Here is a 23,424-nt window from a genome sequence, read left to right on the forward strand (position 1 = left end):
TTAAGCTCTTTGTGTCAAGGGAGCCCTTCTTATCTGAGAACACCTGGCTAGCTGTTGGGTTGCCATCTTGGGAAAATTGATAGCGTCTATTTCGTTTTGGTTTGGGGGAAAAGCAAAGAAAGCTGAACAAACATATGAGTGGAAATTTGGCACTCGTTTTACACAGTAGCCTTAATTTTTGTAGACTTTTTAAAAAGTGAGAAACTCTAGTGTTTTGTTTAGCAGAAGTCATTAAATATTCTGGAAGAGCTGGTTTGAGTCAGCAAGAGGTGGTAAATTTGCTGTTGAGTAATGCTCCATGTTTACCAAAGACTTTATCCATCTATTTGTCCATCTACCTGCCTGGCTAACACAGCCAGCTCTGCCCACCCCTGGAGGGCATTTCTTTCCACATACCTGTCAGACTCCATTTTTCACCAGAGGCTTCATTACACAAAATAGGAGATGAGTGTTCTTAGAGGCACTTTAAACAGCTGAAAATAATGAAGGAGAAGTCAATGCAATTAACCAAGCCCTTGGCAGGAGGATTTGAATAGTGAAGGAACTAATTAAGTGCCCCAGGCACTGATGCCTTATATTTGCCACATTATCAGGTCACAATAAAGAATGTCCCAAAACTGTGCATCTCAGAGGACAGGAGTGAAACAAGCATTGCCTTGCTGAATTCCTTTCCTTCTCCTTCTCCATAAAGAAGACCCAATCTTGCGAAGCAGAGGCTGCAGTTTTTTACCCACGATTTATTCTTCCCTTCTTCCTTACTAATAGAAGCAAGATTTTACTCAGATTGAGAATGTGCCCAGACAAGAGAAGGTATTTCCTAATATCCCTCAAAATTAGAAGTGGCCAATGAAATGTTGGTGGAGGTCAATGGAACCTTCTAGAAAGGCTGTCCTTCTCCCCATTCTCCTTCTTCCTACCTAAAACACGGATGTAATCAATGGAGTACCGGTAGTTATCTTGTTACCATCAGGAAATCTCGGGGTTGGAATTCATGAGTTTAAGACCAAACAGCAGAAAGATAAAAGAAGGCTGGGTCCCTGATGGCCATGAAGATGCCATACTGTCATGGATTCTTAACCTCCAGATGTTATGTTATATGGTAGAAAAGTAAACCTCTAATTATTTATTGCAACTGTTAATTCAGATGTCTATTACTAGCACCAAGTATAATTTTAACAGATACAACATACACTCAATTTCCTCCTCTCCCACAAGTCGTTCCAAAAGCCCCTAAAAATTCAGTCACTTACTGAAGCAGTCATTGATCCACAAACAATTACTTAACTCCCACTAAAGGCCCAGCTCTGTGATTCACATGGGGTATGGAAAAGATGGATACGCATGATCCCTGACCCTGGGTACACACCTCCCAGTTAGAATGACTTGCTGTCACTCACTGAAGTTTGGTTGCTCCTGGAGCTGGCTCCCCAAAGAGGAATTGTGTAAGCGGCTAGAGAGAGAGAGAATCTGCCTGTCCATCTTGGTCTCACCCATGGTCCCTGGCACAATGGCTCCCCCTTTGGTGCTCAGTGTCCATAGGCAGCGGTATATAAAAGCTGAGCCTTCAGCCCAGCTCAGCTTGTTTAAGCAACTGCACACATCTGACAGCCACCACATAGTCACCTAGCCCCAACTCTGTGGTCACTGATGGTCGCCAGTCACACATTTCAGAGCTCAGCTTCCCCGCCGTTCCACCCTCCCAACCCTCTCCAGATAAGACACAGCGGAAGACGTGGCTTCTCTCAGTTCTAACCGTCTGTCCATCCGGGCCTTGCTTTAGGCATGGCCATGTCAGCTTAGTCATGCCCCAGGACCCTCAGGCAGTGAGCACATTCAGTGTCCCCTGGCTTGGCCACAGGTATTTAGGCTGAAAAAATCACCCTGAGGCCAGACTCAGTGGCTCATGTCTGTGATCCCAGCACTTTGGGAGGCCGAGGAGGGCAGATCACTTCAGCCCAGGAGTTCAAGACCAGCCTGGGCAACATGGTGAAACTCTGTCTTTACACAAAATACAAAAATTAGCCAAGCTTGGTAGCAGGCACCTGCAGTCCCAGCTACTTGGGAGGCTGAGGCGGGGAGATTGTTTGAGCCTGGGAGGTTGAAGTTGCAGTGAGCTGAGATCATGCCACTACACTCCAGCCTGGGTGACAGAGTGAGACCCTGTCTCAAAAAAAAAAAAAAAAAAAATCCACCTGAATCGCCCAGGCCATGGCCCATTTTATCAAATAGCCTAGAGTGGCCTAATCTCCAAAGGTCCAAGTTTTCATCAGAGAGAAGGAGCCACTGGGTCTCTCATGGCACATCCCTGAGGGTCATTTTTAGCAGTGGAATTGTGGGCCAAATATGCCATTTGTCTCCCTTGGGCTCTCCACTGTGCCAGTCCCCAAGCCAGTCATGACCAAGGTGGGCTGTCTGCCAGATTCTTACTCCTGCCAACTGGCAAGGAGGGTAACCATTCTGCTGTCCCAGCCCAGGATATGCTGGAGGGCAGCATGGGTTTAAATGTCAGCTCTATCCCTTTCCACCTCTCGGGCTTTGGTCAAATTACTTAATCATGTTAAGTGTCAGTTTTCCTGTCTGTAAAATGGGTATGTGAGGTATCATTTTTATGGAGTTGTTATAAGGATTAAAGGAGTCAATATGTAAAAGTCCTTAGCCCAGTTCCCAGAACACAGTGAGCACTCTATAAATGGTAACTATCATTATCTGTGTTATTAAAGCCCGGCATCCCCTGTTGTTATAACTGTCTCAGAAACTGGTGAATATTAAACCTATTAAAAGCTCTGATTTTGATAATCCCAGCTGGATTTGGGGGGAGGGGTAATTTTGATAGTGACCTTTTTCACATATTTTCCCAAACTCTCTATTTTATGTCCCATTTTTCTGTCTAGTGATATTATTTGTCTGTTAGATCACAAGGAAGAAACCAAATTCCAATCCAAACTCTCATTCTAACATCTTTCCTTGGAAGCATCTTTATCTCTTACCATCCAACTGGGTCAACTTGCTGATGTTTCTTCTCTTCTGAAGTTTACAGTAGAAGCTCAAGTTACCTGCCCCTTTTCTCTCCAGGACGTTTCCATCCACACACATGTGTGAGGTGTGAGGAGACAGGCAGAAACACAAAGACGCATGTGGGAATAAATGTGTAAATGTATTTAGACTTTATTTGGGGAAACTGGGCTTTCAGCGCTATCCAAGTTCAACAGAAATGGCTGTGCAGACCAAACAGTGGTTAGTCATTGACACCAAAAACCGCTTGCAGCCCAAATTAGACACAACAAATCTGGGAAAGAATTTTTAAAAATCCAAATCTTGCAACCTACCCCGCACCCCAGAATACTTTAGGTATCAGAGGAAAGGAAATATGTATTCCAGGAGGAGGTAGGTGGGGGCAGAGAGAACCCCTCGGGCTCTAGCAGGTGAAAAAATGCATTTGCTTTATTTGGGACAGAAAAGCTGGGAGGGCTTGTGAGTCAGGGCCCTCAGTCTTGCCTCCTCTCTATCCCCACTATGAAAAGCTGTCACAGCTGAGGGTTTGGTCACCCTTATACCAATGCTATGGATAACAAATTGGAAAAACTCAGGGATTGTCTATGAGCCCAGCCGAGGTTGAGCGTGCAGAGACCTGCAAGAGCAGGATAGGAACATCCAGAAGTGGAGTGGGCAGTCTAAGACCAAAGGCCTTTGGGACTGTGGTGGACCAGAGACTGCAGGCCCAGCAGGAGAAGAGACAGCCTCCCCGCACCCCCTACCACGTAGGGGGAACTATCTATGAAACTCAGGCTGGTGGTTCCTGAGAAATGTCGGCCTGGATGACCAGATTTTCAGATGTTTTAAGAAACGCTATAAAAGCCCCTGATTCAAAAATGTTGGAAACTGATTCAACACACTGTACAACAGTGTGTACAGGCTGAAGCAAACAAATCTGTTGGCTGGATCCAGCTTGCAGGGCAGCCTGCTTCTAAATTCTGGGTAGGGGCAGACTTTTATCTTACCTCTGAAGCTGGGAGTTTCAGGGGGTAGGTTGAGAGCTGACATGTATACACATTAACTCTTCTGCCCAGATTTTCCTACTGCTAAATTAATCTAGCCTAAGAACTCTTTTACAGCATTGAGAAAAGTGCAGCTCAAAATCAAAGTACAAACCCAGAGAAAAACCTTCCAGGTAGCAACCTCAAAGATTGAGCTTTACTTTTATTTTTTATGTATTTTGTAATGCCCCAGAATGGTTGGTCTTGTTAAAATCAAGTTGTGTAATAGTCACCAACCCCTCTGTAGCTCCTGACCCCACAGGACAGGCTTGGAAAGGGCAGGAGAGATGAGGGTGGTATGTGATACACCCAGAAGGCTGAGGGGGCCCAGTCAGGAGACAAATTTACTTCTCTCCTCCCCCAGCTCTTAGTTTGAGTCCTGTATCCCCAAGCCACCTCGAGAATTTGGACCATCCAGACAATGGCTCGGCTGGACTCTTTGAAGAGCAAGGTTTGGAGGGAAAGGCAATGTGTGTGGGCGGGAAGAGTGAGGTCAGAGGCTGCCCCAGTGGCAAGGTTGAGGGGAACCCCTGCCCCCAGCAGCAGGGCACGATGGCACCTCTAAGTCCTTCACATTGACCAAACATGGACTGTTCATGGGAACAGATGTAAAGGCCAAGGTGCTTTGAGGTGAGGACCAGAGCCAGAAGACACACACTGCACACAAATCTACAATTCCAGGCAAGTGATATAGCAGCACAGCCAGGACTTCTAAAGATTGGCGTCCTTCTCCTCTTCCCTGCACAGTCTACCTTCACCGTCGCAGCATTCTGGGGAAAGGGAAGAAGCGGAAGGCAAAAAAGCAACAGAACGATAAAACAAAGGCCAGGTACAGCTCTCAAGCCTGTGATTAAGCCCTCAAGGGCTGGCTGCTAATCACCACGGTGGGAGAAGTTCTCTCACCCACACCCGCCTTGCTTTTCTGTGCAGACACAAACGTCCCTCTCTCCCCAGAAGCACGCTCCAAACTTTCGCTTTGTTCCCTGGAGCTCAGACACTGGGGCTGCTCCGAAAGATCTAGGAGCTTGCAAAGCACTGTGGGTACTGGCATGCAAATGAGGAGCACAACCAAGCGTGTCCCACATTGCTTCAGAGGACCTGAATTTTTTATGGCTTGTATGTGCTTTTTGATGTTTTCATTGTCTCCCAGCATAACTGATAAGCATTCCGATTCTGACAACTAGAAGTTGTGTGTGTGTGTGTGTGTGTGTGTGTGTGTGTGTGTGTGTGTGTGTGTGTTTCTTTTCCTGGAGCTGGTCTTCTCTGCTTTTTTTTTTTTTTTTTTTTTTAAGTTCCAAGGAAAAAAACCCAAAAAACAAAAACAAAAAAATCTACCATAACAAACCGAGGTTACTTTAAGAAGTGAAATATTTTAAACAATTCAACCACAGATGCAACCAGGAAAGGAAAACATGTTGATTCTCTTAAACTCCTTGGAGTAAAACAACTTCAGCATGCCTACCTCACTTGAAGGGACAACTTCCAAAAGAAGAAGTAAGGGGGAGATGGGGATTTTTTTTATTATTATTAATTTGATGGTGGTTTGTGGTGAAGAGCCTATTTCTATTAGGAAATACGCCCTTCCCATCTGTTTGCACTTGCTCTTAATTAGCTTGGGGACGCTCCTTTGGAAAAAGTGAGAGCCTTGTTGGACCCGTCCTCTGTACACATGCTCCAAGGACTAAGTCAGTGAACTTTTAAGGGAACCATTTTTATTTTACAGCTATTTTCCCTTCAAGGATTTAAAATGCATCACCCATGCCAAATACCTCAGGTTTAGTGGTATTTCTGGTTTGGCTACAGGGAGGAATTGCTGGACAAGTCACAGGGAAGTCATTCCTGAGAGAATCCCGCCAATGTCCGCCCTCCCAGCCCCCTCCCTCTGGTGGCTAAGATCATTCGGATAACAGGCTGAAGCAGAGAGGGCCTGTCTGGACCTGGACTCAGGACCTTCCAAGCATTCCCGTTTCATTCCAGCCTTCACTGCACAAAAACAGCGCAAATCATGTAAACGTGAACGCAACCACAATATCTATAAAAATCCTAACAAACCTTGCATTTTTCTCACCATTCTTCTCATCCCAGGTCTTGCAACACATCATTCCAGCCTCCGTGTCCCTACTTGATCCAAGCCCAGCATCATTCCTTTCCTTCAGCACCATTCCTGTGCCTCCACTGGCCTCAGACCACTCACCAAATAAAGGACAGACTCCCAGCTCCTCAGTGTCCCCACTCTCCACCCTGCATGGCCTGGACAATGGAAACCCAGTTGCTCTTTCACACCTTTCCTTGAAACTTCCTCCTCCCCACTCCTTCCACCATTGCTGAAATTTTCCTATAGCCTGGTGGTGACTCCAGGTTCTGAGGTCAGAGCTGCTGAATGGTGTCATCAAGGTCAGAACTGTTCTTCTGATAATTTCTCTCTCCATCCCCAGCTCCTAGCAGCTTGCCTGGCATGCAGTCAATGTTGCAGGGCATTTCTGAATGAAAGAATGCGGCACTTCACTGTTTGCTAAACAGTTGCAGACAGTTTACATCTGCACCAGAGGCCTAAGAGGTATTATCATTTCCACTCCCCAGATGGTAAAATTGAGGCTCTGAGAGTGTAAAAAACTTGTCCAAAGTCCCCAGCTGTTAAGTAGCATCCTCAGCCCAGTGATTTCCCAGTGACGTGCTGCTTCTCCAGCAGAGATAACTCTTAGTCCTTTTCCATTTTCAAACCACTTCCACAAACAATGGTTCTGTGACCTCCACAAAGACCCCATAAGATAGATATTAATAGTAACCCTGTTTTACAGATGCAGGATCAAGTAGCAGAAATCTCTGCATTCCATTGCAGTTCTGCTCTCTTTTTCCAGAACGTTCCTTGGGAGACCACAGCTGCAGTGACTGAAAAGGAGTCTGACTCTCCCATAGCATAAACTACTGGGGATGGGAGAGGGGTCAGTTAGGAACTTGAAGGAGCCATATTACCCTTTACAATGACAAAAGTCTTAAGCTGGGCAAGGTGGCTCACGTCTGTAATCCCAGCACTTTGGGAGGCCAAGGCGGGTAGATCACTTGAGCTCAGGAGTTCGACGCCTGCCTGGGAAACATAGTGAAACCCTGTCTCTACCAAAAATACACACACACAAAAATTAGCTGGGTGTGGTGGTGTGCACCTGTAGTAGCAGCTACTTGTCGGGCTGAGCTGGGAAGACCGCTTGAGCCCTGGAGGTCAAGGCTGCAGTGAGCTGTGTTACTGTCACTGCACTCCAGCCTGGAAAACAGAGTAAAGCTCTGTTTCAAAAAAAAAAAAAGTATCTAGTCTCTAGGGGTTTAATTCACCAAACCACCCTCAAGACCACAAGAATTTATGATCTTTCTAAATATACCCAAATGAGTCTCCGGAAGTATAGCAGGTAGTCAGAATCCAGCTCCCTAAAGCACATAAATACAGTTAAAATAGCAGTAAAATATTTCCACCCTTCTTTTTTTAACTATTGAATGTTGAGAAATGTTGGCAACCACCTTCTTAATAATGCTATTTATACTTAACACATTGGGGTATAAATGGAAGCACAGTAGGCTCACGTACCAGATCTTGGTTTATTTGCTTTAAACCTCAGAGCCAGACAGTCCTGATTTTATACTGACAACAAAAATAAAGAGGTCCCAAGTGTTCTCACCTCCCCTTTGGTTCCCAGATCTGGTGCCCTTTGACATATTCAGTTTTCTCCCAAATGGAGGCATCCGAGAGGTCTCCTGTTGGAGAAGGAGAGGGACATCCAATAAGCTCAGCTTTCCAAATCATATCAAAGAAGAACATTTCTTGAAGAAGGCTTTGGTGGTGGCTGCAGTAGGGCTCTAGAAAACTCAACTGGCACAAATTAGGGTGGACACAAGAAGAAACGATACTCCTAACTTCACATAAAAGCCGTCCAAACTTCCCCCTCCGAACCCCTCCCCAGCCCCTCACATTGTTTAGATTTCAGGCTCTTGAAGAACATGCATTTCTTTTGACATCTAATAATGTCCGTTGACATGCAACATCCCTGCTAGGGCTTTTTTTTTTTATTAAATGATGTAAGTTCTGTAACTGATACCAGTTGTCATCAAACATCATAAAAGCCAATCATGCCTCAAGTCATCAATATTTATTGTCCCTGGTGGGGGAGAGGCTGTTTTCAGTTTGGGGCAGATGGGTTTAATTTTTAAGTGGAATAGTTAAAACAGACGCACCTAATATAAAATATCAGACCAGTGAGGATCGGCCAACGTGGTACAATTGAGATGTTCAGGCAGCTGAAAGGAAGATGTAGAAAGAGAAGGAGAGAAGAGGTTCACAGAGAAAAGAAATATAGGACGTGAAAAAAAGAAGGAACAAGGCGAGAAAAGGAGTGTATGCTTATCAAATGCATAGCATCCACATAGAATAAAATGTTTCCCTGTTGAAAGCTATCAAAATGGCTTGAGTAGATGGAGAACCACCATTTTTCTAGCAGACTGAGCATGGTTTTAAAAAAAAGTGAGATAGAGGAGGTAGAAGAGAATGAAAGCGGCATGAAAGAAAATGTGAAAGAGGCCAGGCGCAGTGGTTCATGTCTATAATCCCAGCACTTTGGGAGGCTGAGGCAGGTGGATCACTTGAGCTCAGGAGTTCAAGTCAGCCTGGCCAACATGGTGAAACCCGCTCTCTACTAAAAATACAAAAACTAGCTGGGTGTGGTGGCGTGCGCCTCTAATCCCAGGTATTCGGGAGTCTGAGGTAGGAAATCGCTCCAATTCCGAAGGTGGAAGTTGCAGTGAGCCAAGATCATGCCACTCCACTCCAGCCTGGGCAACAGAGCGAGAAGAAAAGAAAAGGAAAGAAAAGAAAAGAAAAGAAAAGAAAAGAAAAGAAAAGAAAAGAAAAGAAAAGAAAGAAGGAGAAGGAAGGAAGGAAGGAAGGAAGGAAGGAAGGAAGGAAGGAAGGAAGGAAGGAAGGAAGGAAGGAAGGAAGGAAGGGAGGAAGGAGAAAGAGAGAGAGAGAGAGGAAGGAAGGAAGGAAAAGAAAGAGGGAGGGAGGGAGGAAGGCAGGAAGGAAGGAAGGAAGGAAGGAAGGAAGGAAGGAAGGAAGGAAGGAAGGAAGGAAGGAAGGGAGGAAGGAGAAAGAGAGAGAGAGGAAGGAAGGAAGGAAAAGAAAGAGGGAGGGAGGGAGGGAGGAAGGCAGGAAGGAAGGAAGAAAGGAAGGAAGGAAGGAAGGAAGGAAGGAAGGAAGGAAGGAAGGAAGGAAGGAAGGAAGGAAATGAGGAAGAATAAGATAAAGTGTGAGAGATAATGAAAGAGGGAAAAAAAAAGGTGAGAAAAAGAAAATGCAAGAGTAAAATCAAAAGTTAAAGAGATGGCCGGTCCCAGTGGCTCTCGCCTGTAATCCCAGCATTTTGGTAGGCCTAGGCGGGTGGATCATTTGAGGTCAGGAGTTCAAGACCAGCCTGGCCAACGGGGTAAAACCCTGTCTCTACTAAAAATACAAAAACTAACCGAGCATGGTGGCATGGGCCTGTAATCCCAGCTACTTGGGAGGCTGAGGCAGGAGAATCGCCTGAGCCTGGGAGGTGGAGGTTGCGGTGAGCTGAGATAGCACCACTGCACTCCAGTTTGGGCAACTGAGTGAGACCCTGTCTCAAAAAAAAAGTTAAGGAGGCAATGAAAAGGAGGAGAGATTAATGGAGAGAGATGGTGAAAGAGTGAGGGAGTGGAAAGGTAAGATCAAGGGAGTCAAGTGAGTCTGACATCCCAGTGCCAGCAGAGGCCACAGAGCCTGGCAGGGGACAGGCCAGCATCCTGGGGGTTTGGTAGGCTTTGGTCAGGCCAGTCCCAAGTAGGGCCAGTCAGGAATGGGTGAGATTTGTCTGTGGCACCCCCAACTGCCCTATCTGTGTCCCCTTCCCCCTTAGATGTCCCCATGTTACTTGGCAGGTGATATAGTTGGGATGTTTGTCCCCTCCAAATCTCATGCGGAAATGTGATCCCCAGTGGTGGAGGTAGAACCTGGTGGGAGGTGTTTGAGTCTTGGAGGCAGGTCCCTCATGAATGACTTGGTACCATCCTGTGAACCCTAATGAATTCATGTAAGATTTGGTTGTTTAAAAGAGTGTGGCATCTCCACTCTCTCTCTTTCTCTTGCTTCCTCTCTTGCCAAGTGACACGCCTGCCCCCTCTTTGCCTTCAACCATGAGCTTCCTGAGGCCTCTCCAAAAGCTGAGCAGATGCTGGCACCATGCTTGTAGAGACTGCAGAACTGTGAGCCAAATAAACCTTTTCTTAGTAAATTACTCAGCCCTAGCCTCAGGTATTCCTTTATAGCAACACAAAATGGACTAACACAGGAGGGTTCTGGAGGGCTCTAGAATCTTCTCACTCTCTCCTCTCAGGAAAGCTCTAGGCATTGCATTCACACCGAGGTGTAAATGCAAACTTCCCCGTCCGATAAGGCTTAATGAGATACTACTGACAGGGCTGAAGTTTTTCCTCTTTGACTTTAGTACTAATGACACATTCTGAGACATCTGTCAGCCAGGTGGGGAAATTTTTAGGGAATGCGAAGATGGTAGCCAGAGTCTCCCATGGACAAATCCATTCTGCCTCTTAAATGTTCTGTTGGGGTACACTTTACAGAGCTGAAGTTCTTTTTGGAGTAATAGATTGGAGAAGTGTGACTAAGCCTTGGGCCTAGATGGCTTAGGGCCTGAGGCCTCTGCTTGGTACCCCAGACCTGGGCTGCTGGGTAGAGGAGACTAGAAAGTGAGAGATCTAGGGGATGAGGATTGAGAAACCTTGTCCTTTGTCCTTGGGGTTCAATGGGACTCTTGCAGAGACCAGGGCCTGGGAGGGGCCAGGAAGAGACTCACTGCTCTGCAGTGTCCCCGAACGCACAAATTCTGCCCACGCTGGCTTTTGTGTTGACGTCAAAGTCAGAGGGAAGAAAGGAAGAGGGAAGGAAAAACCTTAACAAAGAATGTTTCCAAAAAAGCTCCTGGTGAAAAATAAATAGGTCAAACCTCAAAGCAGCCCAGCTAACTCCTCCTAATGATCCAACCCACTACTTGGATTTTGAAATTACAGGCCTTCATATTTATGTAACCTGGCCTCTGAGGTGGATAGGGGCAGGAGCCACTCCCACAGCATGGATGAGGATTCTGAGGCAGGAATGGCCCCTCCAGAGGATCCCAAGGCATGTTGGAAGTACCAGAAGAACCAGAACTGAGGATCTCATATCTGCCTGCTTCTTTCCCTCCTTGAAAGACTGAGAAGCAGGGCATGGGTGTTCATGTTCCCAACGTCCCATGACTATTCTGTATTTCCCCCATCATGTGCATTCCCAAGTGGAAAGCTACTGCATGCTGCACCCTCCTCTTGAATGTCCCCATCTCCTCCAGATGAGCCCCAGGATGTGAATGCCACCATGGTCTCTCTTCTTGGTCTACATCCAGGCAGCCCTGGAGATTACCTGGTAGTTCATGTACAGCTCTACCTTGCTTTACTTGAAACAGTTCTGTGCCATTCCTGCCCAAGGGGACAGCTAGCAATCCTGAGCTCAATGATGGTAGCATGGCTGTTGACCCTTGTCTGTCTCCAAAGGACACTGGGTCCTTGTACTTTTGGAGAATTGTGCACAGTGCTGGCTGCTGGGAAGGCTCCTGCTACCCCGCATCCTCCCTGACACCTGATCTTTTTTTCTAACTTTTCTAATGTTTACCATTGTCATCTCATTGCTATTTTAATTACTGATGAAGTTAATCAGTTCTTCGTAAACTCATTAGCCATCTAGTTTCCTCTTCCAGGAAATGCTCATTTCCCTCCATTAGATTTCCTGTCTTTGTCCTGTTAATTTGCAGCATCTTATATTCTAGAGCCTATTCCTTTGTTGGTTTAGACAGCGTTCATTACCTCCTCCCAGTCTGCAGCAACACGTTCGTTAACCACGGCTCTAGTGGCCACATTTGAACACATATATTTAATTTTGATGTAGTCAAGTTCACCAATTTTTGTCATGTGATTTATGCTTTTAGTGTCTTATTAAAGAAGTCCTTACCACCCTTAGGTCAAAAAGGTAGTCTTTTTTACATTCTTCTATTGAATTCATAACATTTTCTTTCACATTTCGGTCTTTCCTGAGTCATTTTTGAATGTGGTTTGAATTAGAGCTACAACTTTATTCAGCTTCATCCAGTGAGCCGGTTACCCCAACAGCACTACTAAATAATTCATTTTTTTTTTCCTCCACTGAATACTGGTGCCTCCTTACCATAGACTATGAATCTCTTTCAGAGTTATTTTCTTTATCCCAGTTGTCTATTTGTCTGTTCCTTCACTAGTATCCCACTATCTTTATTACCACATCTTTGTAACGTCTTGATATGGAACAGGGCAAAGTTTTCTTTCTTTATTCTTTTACTTTTCAAAATTATCTTAGCTGTTTATGTAGCTTTATTTTTCTAAAGATCCAGAAAGATGAAATTTTATTAGAATTGAGTACAATTTAAAGAATTAATGCAGGGGGAATTGACATCTCAACACATACATAAACATGTACTGGGCTTTGGCCAGGCACGGTGGCTCACGCCTGTAATCCCAGCACTTTGGGAAACCGAGGTGGGCGGATCACGTGAGGTCAGGAGTTCAAAACCAGCCTGTTTCTACTAAATACAAAAAATTAGCTGGGCGTGGTAGCTCATACCTATAACCCCAGCTACATGGGAGGTTTAGGCAGGAGAATCGCTTGAACCCGGGAGGCAGAATTTGCAGTGAGCTGAGATCGTGCCACTGCACTCCAGCCTGGGCAATAAGAGCAAAACTCCATCTCAGAAAAAATAAAATAAAATAAAACCATGTATTGGGGTTCTACTTATTTAGGTCTTATTTTATCTGAATTTTTCTCTGTAAAGATCTTGCATATTTTTAGGTTAATTTCTAGATACTCCTAAGGTGGGGATGGGGTGGGCTATTAGGAATTATAACTTGAGTTCTATTATATTTTTCTAGTAGGTTATTGCTAATACAGTGGAAACCACCCCTTTTTTTTACTTTTTTGAACATCATCTTTATCAGAATAAAAATTTATAAACAGTAAGATATACTCATTTTAATTGTAGGATTTAATGAGTTTTGATAAACATATACACCCACATGATCATCACTACAATAAAAATACAGAACATTTCTATCATCCCAAAATATACCCTCATGCCCCTTTGCAGTCAATTTCTATTCCTTCCACACACCCAAGGAATCCCCTGATTTACTTTCCATCACTATAGATTAGAATTGCCTTTTCTAGAATTTTATTTTCTACTTTTTCTTTGGTAGTATATGGAAATACAATTCATCATTGTATACTGACCTTGTATTGTGAAATATTGTTAAATTGGTACATTAGTTTCAGTTGCTTGTTTAGAGACTTCTCAGGATTTTTAATATAATTATGTCATTTCCAAACAGAGTCTCACTTCTTCCTTTCCAATCTGTATGCCTCTTATTTTAAACATTTCTTGTCTTATTGCACTGCCTAGGACCACCATTACAGTACTGAACAGACATGGTGAGAGATGTTTATCTTTGTTTGTTTTCAATCTTAAGGAAGAAGTTTTAATCTCTCACTATTAATATGATGTTAGTTCTAGGTTTTTTCATTTAGAAGACCTTTATCACTTTTAAAAAGTTCCTATTTCTAGTCTATTGAGATTCATTATCATGAATGGGTATTAAATTTTATCGAATGCCTTTTCTATATCTACTGAGATAATCATATGAGATTTCTACTTTATGCTCTGTCTCCCAGGATGGAGTGCAGTGGCATGATCTCGACTCACTGTAACCTCTGCCTCCTGGGTTCAAGCCATTCTCCTGCCTCAGCCTCCCAAGAAGCTGGGATTACAGGCATATGCCACCACACCCAGCTAATTTTGTATTTTTAGTAGACATGAGGTTTTGCCATGATGTTTTATTCATTTTTTAATGTTAAACCATCTTGAATTCCTGGGATAAACCCCACTTGCAAACAATATATTTTTCCATTTTATACATTAATAAAATAGAATTACTAACATTTTGTTAAGCATTTTCTCATCTGTGTTTGAGGAGGATATTGGTTCATGATTTTCTTTTCTTTTCTTTTTTTTTCTTTGAGACGAAATTTCGCTCTTGTTGCCTAGGCTGGAGTGCAATGGCGCGATCTCGGCTCATGCAACCTCCGCCTCTTGGTTTCAAGAGATTCTCCTGGCTTACCCTCCCAAGTAGCTGGGATTACAGGGATGTGCCACCACACCCAGTTAATTCTGCATTTTTAGTAGAAACAGCGTTTCTCCATGTTAGTCAGGCTGGTCTCGAACTCCTGATCTCAGGTGATTCGCCTGCCACGGCCTCCCAAAGTGCGGGGATTACAGGTATGTGCCACCACACCCAGCTAATTCTACATTGTTGGTAGAGACAGCATTTCTCCATGTTAGTCAGGCTGGTCTCGAACTCCTGACCTCAGGTGATTCATCTGCCACAGCCTCCCAAAGTGCTGGGATTACAGGCGTGAGCCACTGCACCTGGTGATTTTCTTTTCTTATAATGTCTTTGCTTTGTTTTCATACTCAGGTAATGCCAGCTTCGCCACATGAACTGGGAAGTGTTCTTTCTTACTCTCTTTTCTGAAAGAATTTATTTAAGATTGAAGTTGTTTCTTCCTTAAATATTTGTTAGACTTCACCTGCGAAACCATCTAAGCTGGGATTTTTCTTTGTGGGAAGATTTTTAATTACAAACTTATTTTAAAAATTGATTTAAGGCAACTTATGCTTCCTATTTCTTCTTGAGTTTATTTTTTTCGTAATTTGGGTCTTTTAGGTAATTTTTTCATTTTATACAGGTTAAGTTAAATTAGCATAATATTGCTCATAATATTCCCTTATTGTCCTTTTAATGTGAGTAGTATCTACGATAGTGTCTCTTTGTCTATTTCTAATACTAGTTATTCCTGTCTTCTCTCTTTTTCCTTCACCAGTCTGGATTTAAGTTTATTTTGTACTTCCTGGCCTAGTTTCTTATAATGGAAGTTTAGATCACTGATTTTAGAAATTTATCCTTTTCTAACAGGAGCACTTAAGGTTACAAATCTCCCTCTAAACACTGCTTTGGCTGCATTCTACAAATTTTAGCTTGTTCTGTTTACATTTTCGTAAAGCTAAAAGTATTTCCTTATTTGCCTTGAAACAAGAAATAATTGGGTTCAGTCTGACAATCTTTGCTTTTTAATTGCAGTGTTTACATAATTTACATTTAATATAATTGACAATGATTGGGTTTAAGTATACCACTTTGTAATTTCTTTCCTTTTTCTCCCATCTATTATTTATTTCTTTTTTCTCATTTCCTGCCTTCTTTCAGATCAATCAAGTATTATTTCACATTACATTTTATCTCTACTAATAGCTTATTAACTATAACTCTTTGTTTTATTCTTTTGTGGTTACTCTAGAGTTTACTATATACACATTTAACCTGTCACCATCTGTCTTCGAACAATATTATCCCACTTTGCATATAAAAACCTTACAAGAGTATACTTCAATTTCTCCACTCCCATCTGGTGCACTATTTTCATAATACATTCTACTTCTACATGTTATAAATTGCTCAATAAAAAATTATTAGTTTGATTTTAAAAGTCAGTTATCTTGGCCGGGTGCGGTGGCTCACGCCTATAATCCCAGCACTTTGGAAGGCCAAGGTAGGTGGATTGCTTGAGCTCAGGAGTTCGAGACCAGCCTGGGCAACATGGCAAAACCCTGCCTCCACCAGAAATAAAAAAATTAGCTGTGTGTGGTGGTGTATGCCTGTAGTCCCAGCTACTTGGGAGGCTAAGATGGGAGGATTGCTTGAGCCTGGGAGGTTGAGGCTGCAGTGAACTGAGGTAGTGTCATTGCACTCCAGTCTGGGTGACAGAGTGAGACCCCTTCTCAAAAAAAAAAAAAAAAAAGTCCATTATCTTGTAAATAAGTTTTTTTAATTAGAGAAATTATTTTACTTTTACATTTACTCACATATTTACTATTTCTGGCATTCTTCTCTTTTTTAATGTAGATACAAATTTCTGGAAGTGCAAATCTGTAGGCAATTTATTCTTTCAACTTTTATTTGTCTAAAACAGTCTTACTTTTACATTAATTTTGCCAAACATAAAATTCTATGTTTTATTATCTTTTGGGTTCCACACATTCTGAGGAGAAATCTGTAGCTATTCTTTGTTCCTCTGTGCATATGCATTCTCAAATTAGGTAAGATTGCCCTAAGGAAGGAGGAGTTGGTTCTTGGGGAGGGGACAGAACAATTACTTTTTAATGTACAAAACACAGATAAACATACAGTACATAAATAGATATACAATATAACCACGGTATTAACATTTCATGGAAAGGTACAATTAGAGGTCAACTGTCTTCTTATAGGCTTCTGGGGGCCAGGCGCCGTGGCTCACGCCTGTAATTCCAGCACTGTGGGAGGCCGAGACAGGCGGATCACATGATCAGGAAATGGAGATCATCCTGGCTAACATGGTGAAACCCCGTCTCTACTAAAAATACAAAAAATGAGCCAGGCATGGTGGTATGCACCTGTAGTCCCAGCTACTTGGGAGACTGAGGCAGGAGAATCGCTTGAACCAGGAGGTGGAGGTTGCAGTGAGCCGAGATCGCACCACTGCACTCCAGCCTGGGTGACGAGATCGCACCCTCAATCTTAAAAAAAAAAAAAAAAAAAAAAAAAAAAAATTGCCTGGGGAGAGGTCAATAAAGAAAAAAGTGATTGGGAAATATAATCTGTATATAATTTGGGTTTTTTTGGTTGTTTTAAATATTTTATCTTTATCATTGTTTTTCAGCTCTTTTATTATGATGTACCTTGTTGTAGTTTTCACTGTAACTATCCTGCTTATAAATCTTTTACTTTCTTGAATCTCTGAGTTTACAGGTTTTACCAAAAATTATATCATTTTGGCTATTGTGTTTTCAAACACTTTTTATGTCCTCCTCACTCTCAGACTCCTCTTTCTAAAACTATAGTCTTGTATATGTTGGATTCCTTGATGATTTCCCGAAAGATCAGAACCATTGGATATTAAGATATTTGATAGTGTCCTATAGAAGTTCTATTCATTTTTAATTAGTCTTTTTCCCCTGTGCTTCATTTTGAATAATTTCTATTGCTATGTCTTCATAGCAAAAGGCCTTTCGCTGTTTTTAATCTACTGTTAATCTCACCCAGTATTCTTTTTTCATTTATATATTGTATTTTATTTAATCTCTAGATATTCCTTTGGGTTTAAAAAATATATATCTTTCATTTTCCTCACCATTGTGTTTATATCTTCCTTTAAATCCTTGAGCTGCTTTAAAGCCCTTGATTGCTAATTCCATCATCTCTGTCATTTTCATGTTTGTTTTTTTTGACTTTTATTTTCTTTCTCAGCTATGGGTTATATTTTTCTGCTTTTTAACATTTTAACTAATTTTTTATTGAATGTTGGACATTGAGAATTTTATATTGTTAGGTGCTGGATTTTGTTGTTTTTGTTCCAGAAGGTTGGGTTTGTTCTGGAAAACAAGCAGTTTAGGTACTTGCAGATCAGCTTGGTTCTTTTGAGGCTTGTTTTAAGGTTTTGTTGGAGTAGGGTTAGAGTAAACTTTCCTCTGGGCTAGTCTAGTTTTCTTGTTAAGGTCTGACTCTTTTAGCTACTCTACTGAAAATTTCACGTGTTCAAGGACTCTTTTCTTTAGTTGATGAGAACTCAAGTGTCTCTAAGCCGGATATGAACTCCAGAAATTGATTGCCTTACAGGTCCCCAACATTCTTTGCCTGGATTCATGGAGTTTTATTTTACATGTGCACATTTTAGTAGTCAGCAGAAACTCATGGAATTATTTCTTTATGTACCTCCCTCCTCTTGGGTTCTCTGCCCCCACAAATCCTGGTCTCCTAAGTCTCATCAAACTCTGATCTGTTTCCCACTCAGTGAGGCAGTCATGTGCTGCTTGGGGTACCCCTCCCCGTGGTCTGTTCCAGAATGCTCCTCCAGGCAGAAGGCCAGGGACTATGGAACTTACCTCATTTGTTTTTCTTTTTTCAGAGATTGCAGACCTGTGCTGCCTGTTAGTCAATGCCTGAAAACAGCTGTTTCAAATATTTTATCCTGTTTTCTAGTTGTTTATCATAGGACAGTAAGTCCAGTCCCGGTTACTTCAACATGACCACACGTGGAAGTCAGAGATGACTTTTTTCATTAAGGTATATAAATTACTCTTGCATCCAACAATCTTGCCGAATTTGTAATTCTTAAGAGTTTTTCTGTTGATTCTGTTGTTTCTGTTGGGTTCACTGTGGAAATGTACATTATCACCTGCGAATAAGGGTAGTTTTTCTTCTTCTTTCCATTTCTGTTTTTTCCTTTTCTTATATTATAGCATTAAACAGGATACTTGGTACTATTTAGTAAAATGATAGCATGTATCTTTATCTTGTTGTCAATCTTAATGGAATATATTTGAATTTTTTTCATTAAGTTTAACTTTTGTCCAAATTCTGGCACCAAACATTTATCAAGTTAAGGAAAGATTTTTTAAATTACTTTTTTTCTGAATTAAAAAAATCATAATTAGGTGTTAGATTTTATTTAAAACATATTCCGGATCTATTGAGATAACCATATAATTCTTCTTAGGACATTTTATTTAGTACATTAATCTAGTGAATTACATTAAGGGCTTTTCTGAGGTTAAGCCATCTTTATACTGTGAAATATACTCTACTTTGTCATTATTATTTTAGTTACGTGATTGGATCTTGTTGGCTAATGTTTCTCTAGAATATTGTATTTTTCTATTCTTATCTACTTTTTCAATCAAGGCATATTTCTGTCATAAAATATATTAGACAGCTTTTCCTCTTTCTGCTTTCTGAAACAGCTTGTGTAAGGTAGGAATTATCTCTTACTTGATAATTTAATAGAACTTACTTCTAAAACTGATACTGGGACCTAGAATGGAGAGTTATTTGATCACTGTGCCTATTACTTTAATAGTGATTTCTATTAAATGCTTCTATTTTTTCTTATTCCAATTTTGGCTTTTTAATTTTTCTGGCATTTTATTTTTCAAATATTTTGGGATATTTAAGTTTTCAAATATTTGGGGATATAGTTGTTCATATAGTCTCTAGTCTCTTACTGTATCTAGATATTTTTGTTTTCATTATGTATCTATTTATTTATATATTCTCTCCTTTTTTAAAAAATCAGTCTTTCATGAGAGATCTTTATGGTGAAAGAACTGCTTGGTATCTTGAGTGGGATGGTGAATACAAGAATCTGAATGTAATAAAACTGCATAGAACTAAGCACACACACACAAATGTGTACAAGTAAAACCGGGAAATTCTGAATAAAATAAGTGTATTGTATCAATGTCAATATCATTGTTAAGATATTGCACTGTAGTTTTGCAAAATGTTAGCATTGGGGAAAACTGGGTAGAATACATAGGATCTCTCTGTATTATTTCTTACAATTAATTGCATGTGAATCTGCAATTCTCTCAACCAAAATTTTAATTAAAAAATTGGTTTTACCAGAAGTTTGCTGCTTCTTTTTAATCTTTTCAAAATAGCAGCTTGTGGTCTTGTTAGTCCCATCTTGTTTTATTGTTCTCTGTTCCGTTAGTTTCTATCCTTATTTTCATTATTTCTTTCAACTTTTTTTTTTTTTTGCAATTTTAAACAGTTTAGATTTGAAAGCTTAGATATCTGTTTTCAGTAATTTCAGTTTTTTGAAAATGTACTTACAGACATAATGTGTCTTCTTTTTTTTTTTTTTTTTTTTTTTTTTTTGAGACGGAGTCTCGCGCTGTTGCCCAGGCTGGAGTGCAGTGGCCGGATCTCAGCTCACTGCAAGCTCCGCCTCCCGGGTTTACGCCATTCTCCTGCCTCAGCCTCCCGAGTAACTGGGATTACAGGCGCCCGCCAACTCACCCGGCTAGTTTTTTGTATTTTTTTAGTAGAGACGGGGTTTCACCGTGTTCGCCAGGATGGTCTCGATCTCCTGACCTCGTGATCCACCCGCCTCGGCCTCCCAAAGTGCTGGGATTACAGGCTTGAGCCACCGCGCCCGGCCCAATGTGTCTTCTTTCATCCACTGCAAAAACTTTGATATATAATGTTTTCATTTTCTCTCACCTTTACGTATTTTAGAACTTCCTTTATGATTTCCTCCTTGACTCAAGAGTTATTTTATAGTATACATTTTAGATACCTAACAGACATAGTTTTTAAAAACTCATAATTTGATATTGTGGTCTCATTTTTCCCAACATGATTAAGACATTAATGTTAATTCTTGAGAATTTAATGAGGCTTCGTTTATGGCAAATCTATGCCAACTTTTTGTATGTTTCATGTGTGCTCAAAAATGATGTATGCTCTGTGTTAAATGCAAAGGTTTATAAACACCCACTAATTATGTTGCACATGTTTCTGGGCCTTTGTTTTTATTCACTTGTTTGGTTTTTATTTTTGGTCCAATCTGGAAATCTGTTTTGTTTTGATCGGTGAATTTAACCTATTTAATATGACTGTTACATTCAGCTAATTTCTGTCACTTTATGCATTTCCATTTATCACACTATGTCAAATCATTTAGAAGCAGAACCTGAGATGAGCATCCTTGTTTAAGTGATTTATTGGAGAAGGACTCTCAGGAGAGGGAGAACAGGGAATCTGGACAGGGCAGGATAAACCACAGAGTATGCTTTTAGCTGGAGATGCTTCCATTCTCAGGGAAGCTGGCGCCCCAACCTGCTAGGCTAGAGTCACCTGATGGTCACCTGTTGCTCCCAGAGAAGATAAAGAGAGCAGCCAGCTTCCCTGGGCAATGTGAGAAAGAGGAAAGAACAAAATGAAAAAGCACTTCCAGACCTTGGGGTCTGACCTCTTCCACTTAAGTGCTCCCATTCCTCGGGCTGGGGGCCCAGTCACCTTCTATGTCCTCAGGGCTCCTCACAGTCTGCAAAGGTATTTTCAGTTCCATTCACTTTCCTCTTGCCTCCGTGGCATCCGCCGGGTTGGGTCAGGGGAGGAACCAGTAGCCTCTGTCTGTTTGACATCTTGTCAGAAACCAGATGTTCTGCTCTTTCTGTTTCCCCCCTCTTTTGTTCCACATTGTATTAGCCCATTCATACACTGCTGATAAAGACATACCCAAGACTGGGTGATGTATAAAGGAGAGAGGTTTAATTGATTCACAGTTCAGCATGACTTGGGAGGCCTCAGAAAACTTACAATCATGGTGGAAAAGGAAGCAAACACATCCTCCTTCACACGGCATCAGGAAGGAGAAGACTGAGCAAAAGGGGGAAAAGCCCCTTAAAAAACCATCAGGTCTTGTGAGAACTACTCATTATCACAAGAACAACATGAAGGTAACTGCCCCCAATTATTCAATTACCTCCCACCGGGCCTCTCTCATGACACGTGGGGAGCATGGGAACTACAATTCAAGATGAGATTTGGGTGGGGACACAGCAAAACCCTATCAAGATTCTTCCAAGGACACAGGTTCAGCTTTGGTAGGTGAATTGGAGGCTAGATTGAGTGACAGCCTGCACTTGGAGGAGCCTCATTTTTTGCAAAATTGGTCCCTTCTGCCTTTCCCAGCAGGTTCCTCTGTGCCTCAAATGAATAGACTTCTCCTGGGGACCCACAGTCCTTGGACTGGCCCCCACATGCCTGTCTCCCTGGGTAAAGGCTGTTCAGATGTAAGCTAAGAATCCCCCACCAATTGGATCACATGCACTTGCCAAAATGTTTGAAGTGGCTGACAGAAAAAAAAGAAAAAAGAAAGAAAAAGAAAAGAAAAAGAAAAAAGAAGGAAATAGATCGTATAAGGTTAGAAAAAAAAACACAAAGCAAGAGTGATAAGTCAAATACATGAAGAGGTAAAAGAATTCTTTCAACAAAGATTGTTGGACTTGAGTCCCAACTTTACCTGACAGCCAGGGTAAACCAGGTGGGTGCTGGGTCGCATTCTTCAATTGGAGATTATCACTGAATGTTAATCCAGTAATAATCCAGTGTTTGTTGATGGAAAATTGACAAACATTTCTCATTTTAAAAATCCCTGTTTTTCAAAGGCCTATGTATCTTTAGCCAATTTGGTTAAACTCCTCTTCTTTTATCTGGATTTTCTTCAAACTCTTCAAAAGAATAATCACTAACATTCTTCTTTAATTCTCTTCCTGCTGACAAAATGGCCAGTTGATGAGTTGTTCAAGCACCTGCTATGCTCCAAAAGTGTTCAGAGCTGTAGGGGGTGCTGTCAACGTCTCAGAGAGGTACACTGAGGGTTCCAGCAGAGACTCCAGGCTCAGCAGGCTTTGGTTTGTCTCCCAGCTCTGCCTCTGAAAAGTTGTGGAATCTTACTTAAGCTCTGGGCCTCCAGGTCCTCATGTAGAAAATGTGAGTAAGAAGAATGCCCACCTCATAGGGTTGCTGTAAGAATTCAATAAGGTGAAGAATACAGAGCACGCAGCGACGGGAAGTCGAGTTAAATATCATCATCATCGTCCCAGCAGGGGCTGCCATTGACCGGCTCTTATTAGCGCTGGGCCCTGTGCTAAGAGCCTCTCATTTGGTTCCTCATTTAGGCCTCCCAGGAGCCCTGGGAGCAGGCAAGCATTTTAATAATGAGAAAACTACATTATGGCTCTTACCACGGGAGGAGTCTGCAGGTAACCTCTCTCCTCCTTCGAAACAAGCGGAAGCTGACATCCAGAGAGAGGAGAGCTTGCTGTGATTTCTCAGGGCACAACCAGCCCTGTTCCCAGCACCTGGAACATCTGGAACGTCTCTGCTTCATCTTTCTGCTTCCATTTTATTACTGGGTTAAAAAAATAAAATAAGAAGATGTACCTTCATTGTCCTTTTAATAATAGGAGGCCTTTGCTTTTCTGGGTGGAAGGTGTAGTACTGTGCTCAAATGATATGTTTGTGGTTGTGTGTGTGTGTGTTGTCTCCTCCTGGAACAATTTATTTCATACCTTGAAGCCTTGTGCTGGGTTTTTTTTGTTGTTACAAACTATCCCCATTTCACAAGTAGCCTCAAGCAACAATTAGTCCTGCATGTAATTTCTGAATCAAATGGTGGGTTTGGGTGAGAACCGTGCTGAGCAGTTTGGAAGCAGATGTAGCCCGAGGTGAAGTCACTCCCTGTGTTTGAGGCGAATCTGGGAGGGCATGGAGGGAAGGAGGGCAGGTGCACAGCCTGGTGTATGGCCCAGGGCTCTAAATTGGGAGCCCTCAAAGACGTGCCTGACAAATTCCCTGGAACCTGTTCATATGT

The 23,424-nt window shown here is 42.0% G+C and overlaps 1 long non-coding RNA gene across 1 annotated transcript in view; it reads right to left on the minus strand.

Moving 5' to 3' along the window:
- Window positions 1-280: 280 nt before the first annotated feature.
- LOC105466903 (uncharacterized) overlaps window positions 281-23,424 on the minus strand; it is a 103,492-nt gene continuing 80,348 nt past the window's right edge. Inside the window, exons 3-5 of the long non-coding RNA XR_011607421.1 lie at window positions 22,796-22,962; window positions 7,703-7,778; window positions 281-473 (exon numbers count right to left, since the gene is read on the minus strand). This is a non-coding gene — a long non-coding RNA (uncharacterized lncRNA). The remainder of the gene's footprint in view (window positions 474-7,702; window positions 7,779-22,795; window positions 22,963-23,424) is intronic.

The sequence above is a fragment of the Macaca nemestrina genome, chromosome 9, assembly GCF_043159975.1.
Source record: "Macaca nemestrina isolate mMacNem1 chromosome 9, mMacNem.hap1, whole genome shotgun sequence".
NCBI lineage: Eukaryota > Metazoa > Chordata > Mammalia > Primates > Cercopithecidae > Macaca > Macaca nemestrina.